We start from the raw sequence: 10,000 nt of genomic DNA, 5'->3' as shown, positions 1-10,000 counted from the left end.
CTCTTCTCTTTTTTTTCGGAGCAAGGGAAGACGTAGGGAAGCAATAGGGGAAGGAGGAGGGAGGAATAGGGGGATAGAGGGGGAGAAAAAAAAGGGGGGGGGGGAGTGTGAGTGTGGCTAGCGAGGTTTCTGGGGGGGGGGATCATGTACGAGATTGCCCAAGGCGGTCTAGCCACTTCTCCGACATGGCCATTTACGTGATGAAACTCTACGGGAAAACGACATAACATTTGAGTACTGTCGCATTTTGGGTTATAGCTCAGTTTCGGGGAGTTCCATTTATTGTCTTTTTGGTGGCGTGAAAAGGGTCGTTCTGGTGAGTCATTCTTAACTCTATTCATCTGTTTATTACCAGGGTTATGCGTCTGTTTGTTATATCGCTATATTATTATCATTATTATTATTATTAGTAGTAGTAGTAGTAGTAGTATCATTATCATCTTTGTTATTATCATTATTGTTATTATCATCATTATTAATACTTAATAATTATCATTATCTTAGTAATTATCATTATTGATATTACTGCAATAATAATAATAACAATAATAATAATAATAATAATAATAATAATAATAATAATAGTAATAATAATAATAATAATAATAATGATAATTATTATTATTATTATTATTATTATTATTATCATTATTATTATCTTTATCATTTTGACTATTTTTATTATTATTATTATTATATTATTATTATTATCACTATTGTATTATCTTTACTACTATTATTATTATTATTATTATTATTATTATCATTACATTATCATTATTTAATTATCATCATTATCATCATTGTTATTACTTGTATTATTATAACAATTATTACCGTAATTATTATTATCACCCTTATGCTCCTTGTCATTATCAGACTTAATATTACTGCATTCACTATTATTAACGCTAACATTATTATTAGCGTTATCATTAACATCATAATTATAATCATCATTGGTATTAAATTTATCATTATCATTATCGTTATCATTAATATCATCATCATCATTATCATTATCGTTATCATTAATATCATCATCATCATTATCATTATCGTTATCATTAATATCATCATCATCATTATCATTATCATCATCGTTCTAAGTTATATTTAGCCATTATCTTTATCTTCATCCTTTTTGCTATTGCTTTGAAGGTAAACACAAGGAAATCCTCCACGAACAGATAAGACAGATAAGTAACACAAATATACATAAATATATAGAGAAAAGTGGAAGAGTTAGTTGCACATGGAATAAAATAAAGAATAAGAATAAGAATAAGAATAAGAATAAGAATTATAGTAAGAATAAGAATGATTATAGTAATAATAATAATAATAATGATAATAATAATAATGATAATAATAATAATAATAATAATAATAATGATAATAATAAATAATAATAACAATAATAATAAGGAGAAGAAGAAGAACAAAAACAAGAAGAAGGAGAAGGAGAAGAAGAAATAGAAATAAAAACAAAAAAGAAAAATCGCCAATCAAAATCCCCTTAATTTAAAAACTGATCCACACTTGACCTCTTCTAAAGCTGCTTGATTATTTTTTTTCTTTTCTTTGACCTCGATGACCCTTTGCATTCCATCCTGTTTTTTTTTTTTTTTCGGACGGAAATTGAATGGAATGAAGAAGTAAAAGTATAGGAAGAATAGACAGGTGAATGTACAGGATGAATAGACAGGTGGGTGTATAGAATGAATAGAAAGGGGAATGTAAGGATGGATAGATAGATGAATTAAGAGGATGAATAGTATGATGAATGGATGAATAAATGGTTGAATATTCGGACGAGTGAATGAAAGGATGCATAGGTGAAGGAAGGTAGGGCCGAAATAATGAATGGATAGAAGAGTGAATAACATCTTATTACTATATGATTCTTAGCGAGTTTAGAAAAAAATATATAAAATAAAAAACAAATTGCACAGTGCACGTTATTGATAAAAAATACCTGATTATCGCCAAACGGAAATTACATGCTGATTACAGCCTCAGAACATTAAAGTGCAATAATCATAAACGTTTTCGCTTTGGGTCAAAAATAAAAATAAAATAATCTCGTCATCTGTGCAATATTTCCTCCGCTGTTTAAAGAGAGAAATGACTGAACAAACCGTCATCCATAATGAAGTTCTAATGACAAAAAATGGCAATGCGCATAATTTTCACAAAGCGCATATACACGTAAAAACAAAAGAAGGAAATTACAAATAATTTAAAAAATTCATAAACATACATACATACATACATACATATATAATATAATATAAAATATATATATATATATATATATATAATAATATATATATATATAATATATATCTTTATTTGTAATGTATGTGGGGCGCGGGGTGTGGGGTGGTGTGGGGTGTGTGTGTGTGTGTGTGGTGTCCAGCAGTACACACACACACACACACACATATATGTATAATATGTATAATAATGTGTGTATGATATATATATAATATAATATATATATATATATATATATAATATATATATATATATATATAAATAATATATATATATTTTATAAAATATATATAATATATATATATATGATAGAAATCATATATTAATATTTACTATATAGGGTGTGTGTGTGTGGGTGTGTGTGTGTGGTGTGTGTGTGTGGTGTTTGTGTGTGTGTGTGTATGTATGCATATAAATATATATAATATATATATAAGATAATATATTAATATAATAATATATATATAATATATATATATAATTAAATTTAATTTAAAAAAAATAATTAAAAATTAATATAAATTATTATTAAATTTTTTATAAAAAAATATAATAATTTTAAAAATATATATATATACAAAAAAAAACAAAAAAAAAAAAAAAAAAATAAATCAAAAATTTTAAATAATATATATTAAAAAAAATATATTTAAAAATATAAAAAAATATATATTATAATTATAATTTTAAAAATTTTTAAAATTAAAATATATAAATATTATAGAAAGGGAAATTTTTTTGAAAATAAAAACTAAAAAAAACAAAACAACAAAAAAAAAAAAAACACAAAAAAAAAAAAAAAAAAAATAAAAATTAAAATTAAAAAAAAAAAACAACCAAACAAAAAAAAATAAAATATATTATTAAATTTTTAAAAAAAATTTAAAAAATAAAAAATATATAATATATAAAATATTATATAAATATATATAAAATATATTAATTAAAAATTTTAAAATATATATATATTTATATTATATTTAATATTATATATATATATAAAAATTTTTTTAATTTTTCCCTTTATATATTATTGAAACTTATTATATTTTATATAAAAATATTTTTAAAATTTTTTATTTTAAAATTATAATATATTTTTATTATTTAAATTTTTTTTTTTTTTTTTTTTATATTAAAAAAAATATTATATATAATTTTTTTTTTTTTATATAATTTATTAAAATTTAAAAAAAAATATATATATTTTTTTTATATATATAAATTTTATTTTAATAGAAAAAAATAATTAAAAAAATTTTTTTATATATATATTTTTTTTTTAAAATTTTTATATATATAATATATTTTTAATAATTTATATATTATATTTAAAAATATATATTTTATATTTTTTTAAAATATATATTATTAAAATTTTTTTTTTTTTGTTTTTTTTTTTTTAAATTTTTTAATTTAAAATATTCTAAATTTTTATATATTATTATAATTTATATAATTAAATAGTTATTTAATTTTATTATTTTGGGTTTTTGGGGTTTTTTTGTGTTTTTGGTTTTTTGAAAAAACAAAAAATATAATTTTTATTGTAATTGTGTTTTTTTATATTTAAAAATTAAGGAAAAAAAAAAAAAAAAAAAAATATATATAAAATATTTAAAAAAATAATATAAATAATATATATATATTATATAAATATATTATATTTATTAATTTAAAATTTTTGTTTTAAAAAAAAAAACAAACCCACAAAAAAAAAAAAAAAAAAACAAAAAAAAAAAAAAATAATAAAAAAAAAAAAACAAAAAAAAATATATATATATAATTTTTAAATATATATATAAAATAATATATATTAAATATAATATAATTTTTATATAATATTTTAATTTTTATTTAAATATTTATGGTTGGTTGTTTTTTTTTGTTTGGGGGGTTTTGGGGGGTTTTTTAGATATATATATATTTAAAAATTAAATTTTATATAATTTTAAATTTTATATTAATAATATATATTTATTAAATTATATAAATTATTATTAAAATATATTAATAAATAATTATTATATATATTATAAAAAATAATTATTATATATATATTAATTTATATAATTTTATATATATTATATATATATATAATTATTTTTATATATATAAAAAAAAAAAAAACACCCAAAAAATATATATATATTTTAATTTTTATAATAATTATATATATATAAAATTTTTTTTAAAAAATTTTTTAAAAATTTTTAAAATATATATATATAATTAAACCCTTTTTTAAAATAAAAACTAAAAAAAAAAAAAAAAAAAACAAAAAAAAAACAAAAAAAAAAAAAAAAAAAAAAAAAATTTTAAAAATTTCACACTAAAAAACCAAAAAACCCAAAAAATATATATATTTAAAATATTAAAATTTAAAAATTAAAATATAAATATATATTTTTATATTTATATATTAAATATATATAAATTTTTATTAATATACATATCAATTTTTATATATATATATTTTTAATTAAATATATTTAATTAAATATATATTTTTTTTTTTTATTTTTTATTTTTATTATTATTTTTTTTTTTTTTTTTTTATTAATAAAATAAAATTATATTTTATTTAAAAATATATATTATATATAATAATAATATATTTTATTTTTAAAAAAAAAATAATTTTAAAAATTTTATAAAATAATATATTTTAAATAATATATATATATATTATAATATATTAAATATATAGATATTATAATATTATAAATAATATATTTATATTTTTAAAAAATATATATATATATTATTTAATTTTATTATTTTTAAATTTATTATAAAAATATATATTTAAAAATTTTTATTAAAAAATATAAAATATTTAAAATATATAATATGATAAAAAAAATAAATGTGTGTGTTGTGTGTTTGTGTGGTGTGGGGGGGTGGTTGGGGGTAGAAGTTTTTGTGGGTGGTTTTTTTTATTGTAAAATTTAATTTTTTTAATATTTTTTTTTTTTAAAAAAATATTAAATATATAAAAATATATTATATAATATATATTATTTATAATTTTATATATATAATTTTTTAAAAATTTTTTTTAGAAATATATATAAAAAAAAAAATATAATTTTTATATATATATTTTATAATAAATTTTCTAAATTATAAAATTTTTTATAATATAATTATTTATTTTAAATTTTAAATTTTTTTTTTTATATTTTTTAAAAAAATATTATATTATTATTTTTTATTAAAATTTTATTTAAATATATATTATTTATATTTTAAAAATTATTATATATATATATATATATTATATATAAAATATATATATATATATATATATATATATATATATATATATATATATATGCTTTTAGCATTCTTCCTCTCCTCCTCCTACTAATTAATATCCCTTTTGTTGTTGACATTTTTTTTTCATAGTAGTATCAGTATCGTTAACTATACCCTCAATACTACAAGTACCTGACTCAATATAAAATATAAATGAAGAATCAATCAAACAGATGATTAGGGTGATATATTCCCTTAGAGGAAATGACATGAAGGAGAGTCTCTGTTAAGTCATCAGAGATATTTTGTCTCTGTCCGAAGATAAAAGAGAAAAGGCTAAAATCATCTTTTAAGATAAAGCGCGTCGATCTGTAGCCTCGTTCTTGAGACAGAAGACAAACACTCCTTTATCCTAGTCCCCTGTTTTCCTCCCATTCCCTTTTCCTTTTCTCTTCTCTCATCTTCCCCCTTTCTTGAGAACTCTTTCTTTACCACTTTCTTTCGCTTTCTTTGTTTGCCTTTTTGGTCCGTTTGTCTGTCTAGCTGTTTTTTTTTCTATCTCTGTTTTTGTTCGTTAATCTCTTTGTCTGTCTGGTCTCTTGGTCTCTTTCTCCCTCATTCTCTCTCTCTCTCTCTCTCTCTCTCTCTCTCTCTCTCTCTCTCTCTCTCTCTCTCTCTCTCTCTCTCTCTCTCTCTCTCTCTCTCCATCCTTTACCCCATCCATCTGTCTCTTTTTTTTTTTTTCTTTTTCCCCCCTCTCTCTTCCCTGTCTCCACGCACTTGACATACGAGCCACTCCATTGTCATTACCACACAGAAAACGGGACACTGCTACGGGGGAACTCTTATAATCTGTAAGGCTTAGTTCATCCCCTGTCTTGTTCACTCCGTTTTATGGCAGTATTGAGTATAAGTTTCGGCAGTCAACTGCTGGAATGAATGTTGGTGGTTGAAGAATTAGACAAGGCAGAGGGAGGCTCATTTATGCTGTCCTTATTTGTATTGCTTTTTTTATCGTTGTTTGTAATAGTTGTAGTATTTATAGTAGTTATTATAGATTATTATCATCCTCTTCATTAGAGCTATCGTGATTATTATCATCGTTAGTATCACTATAATTTTTTGTGATCATTAATATTATCCCCATTTTTATTTTTTGTTAATATTATTATGATAAGGATGATCATCATCGTGAATGTTATGTTGTTATCATAAGTACGATCATCATCTTTATTATTACATTCGTTATTGTTACCATTATCATTATCATTTAACTATCATTATTATAATTATAATCATTGTTATTGTTATCATTACCATCATAAGTATTGTTATTACTATAATTATTATTATTTTATTATTATTATCATATTTATTATTATCATTATTATTATTATTTTTATTATCATTATTATTATTATTATTATTATTATTATTATTATTATTATTATTATTATTATTTTTATTATTATCATTATGATGATGATGATGATGATGATAGTTACAATTATCCTTATAATTTATATTTTTGTTTTCATTGTCATTATTATTTTCATTATTATTGTTGCTATTATTATTACTATTATTATTATTATTATTTTATTATTATTATTATTATTTTTGTTATTATCATTATCATCATCATCATCATCATCACCATCATTATCATTATTTTTATTATTATTATTATTATTATTATTACTATTGTTATTATTATTATTATCATTATCATTGTTATTATTACTATTATTATTATTATTGTTATTATTATTATTACTATTATCATTATTATTGTTATTATTATAATTACTATTATTATCCTTATAATAATAATAATTATTATTATTATTATTATCCTCTTTATTATTATTGTTCTCATTTCTAGTTGTAGCAGTAGTAGTATCATTGTCTTCATTATTATCAGTACCATTGTCATTGTTATTATTATTGTTGTCATTGTTAGCATTATTATCCTAATTATTGTCATTGGTATTATTACCATCATTATTTTGATTATAAACATTATCATTATTATTATCATTACTAATATTATAATCACTATTATTATTATTATCATTATTATCATTATTATTATCATAATTATTATTTTCTTTATTGTTGTTGCTGTTTTTATTGTTGTTGTTTCTGTTGTTATTATTATTATTATTATCATTATCATTATCATTATTACAAGTATTATCATTATTATTATTTTTTTATCATTATCACTCTCATTATTATTATCATTATTGTCATTATTTTTATTATCATTATTATCATTATTGTTATAATTCCTTTTTTTTCATTATTATTTTCTTATTATCTTTATGATTGCTACTGTTATCATTATCATCACCATCATAATTATATATACAATCATCATTATCATTATTGTTATCATTATCATAATGTGTGTGTGTTCGTATTTGTATAGAGATATGCATATATCTGTATAAGACTGTATGCATAGATAACACAAACAATATGCAGCAAGGTATTGCATGCATATACTCGCTATACCTGACCAGTACAAACGAGCAGAAACGTGCATGAACATTCGTCATATTCTAAGAACTGGCCTCAATCTAGCTTTGAGCCCTCACTCCGTCCCCTCTCCCCCTATGTTGCATGACCCTTGCAACCATGTAACACTCACGCATGTCATTCCCGTGTCATGCTAATTGGCATGCTCATTTCCGCCTTGCAATCCTACTCGGAATTAGAGACGCCATGAATTCGCGGGCTTCCTCTGCTACTGCATTTCATTTCTTTCTTTTTCTTTTTTTTTTGTATTCTTTACATAGTAACTTGAGAACGTGTGAAGACTTTTTTTTTATAAATGAGGATGGCAAACAGAAAGTGTGTATATCATGGAGAAAGTTATTTTGTGTGTGTGTGTGTGTGTTTTGTTTTGATATCTCTCTCCTTTTGTCTTTTTTAAAGTTGTTTGTCCCTGTCGTTCGTCTGTGTTTGCTTTTCATTTTATTTTTATTTTGTCTCTACCTTTGATCGGCTTTCTCTCTCTTTCTATTTCTTCATATATCTTCTATTCACTTAGTCACTTTCTTATTCTCTGTCTGTCTAACTGACTTAATCTCGTACTTACAGTCTCTCCCTGTCTACCTATCTATCTATCTACCTCGCTCTCCTACTCTCACTTTCTTCCTCCATCTCTTTCTTTCCTCCCCTTTCTTCCTTCTCCCTCTCTTATTCAACCCTTCCGCCCTCTCTTTCTCCCCCTTCTCTCCTTTCTCACTCTCTTTTCACACACTCTCTTCCTCCCCCACTCTTTTCAGTCTCCACATTAGCAAGTGAACACAAAGGTCATAAGTACAATACATGCATACGCTCGATCCAGCTTAGCATAAACAACGTCTGCTTGTAAAACCTACAAAGGAAATTCACTTTACTTTATTCGACACATTACAAGCTCTTTCTTTTATTTTTTTTTTCCTTTTACCTTCCCTCGTTAGGTAGCTTTTCTTGTCTCTTTTGACGAGAGTTGTACTTTTGTCTTTGAAATATACATATTTATTTTTACCTTTGGGAATTGTGTCAGTCAGAAATTATTTTTAAGTCACTTCAGTTTTCCATTTTCTCTTTTCACTTTTTTTCCTCTTCATCTACTTTGTTTAACAGAATTTACAACGTTTTGTAAGAGAGATCTTCCTATGACGCTCCCCCATGTAAACTATGATAAATGTTTGGTACATTTACGTTGTAATTACAGAAAAAGAATGAATAACAAAAAAGAATAAATAACACTTCCGTTACTTTTTTAAGGAGAAGTAAGAGGGAGAGAAGAAAAAGAGAGAAAGAGAGAGAGAGAGAGAGAGAGAGAGAGAGAGAGAGAGAGAGAGAAAGAGAAACAGAGAGAGAGAGAGAGAGAGAGACACAGAGAAGAGAGAGAGAGAGAGAGAAGGAGAGAGAGAGAGAGAGAGAGAGAGAGAGAGAGAGAGAGAGAGAGAGAGAGAGAGAGAGAGATGAAATTGAAAACATGTTTAGGAAAAGAGGCAAAGAAGAGAGATAACATAATACCTGAAAAACAGGGTAAAAGAACACTAAGAAAAAATGGATCTATCTGCTTAAGAATAAGATAATGAAACGAATTACAAGAAAGAGGCAGACGATAATGAAGAAGAGAAATGATAAGAAAAGAATATAAAGAAGAAAAAAAAAATCAGATGTAGAAGATTATGATGATGACGATGAATAAGAACAAGAACAACAATTGGAAGAATATGAAGAAGAAGAAGAAGAGGAAGAATAAAAAAAAAGAAAAAGGAATGTTCATGCTAAGGAATTAAATCAGCGGGGGCGATTCCCCATCCGAGCCGGATCTCGAGTCGGTGATTGCTTTCCTCCGCTCATTAACAACTAATGCCTTATAATTGAACCTCCGCGGAACATTGCGGATGGTAAACATGCCTTGCCATAATCAAAACGCATCGCTTACCCT

This window comes from Penaeus monodon, chromosome 13 (assembly GCF_015228065.2).
Source record: "Penaeus monodon isolate SGIC_2016 chromosome 13, NSTDA_Pmon_1, whole genome shotgun sequence".
Classification (NCBI taxonomy): domain Eukaryota; kingdom Metazoa; phylum Arthropoda; class Malacostraca; order Decapoda; family Penaeidae; genus Penaeus; species Penaeus monodon.
Note: the sequence above shows the minus strand (reverse complement) of the source record.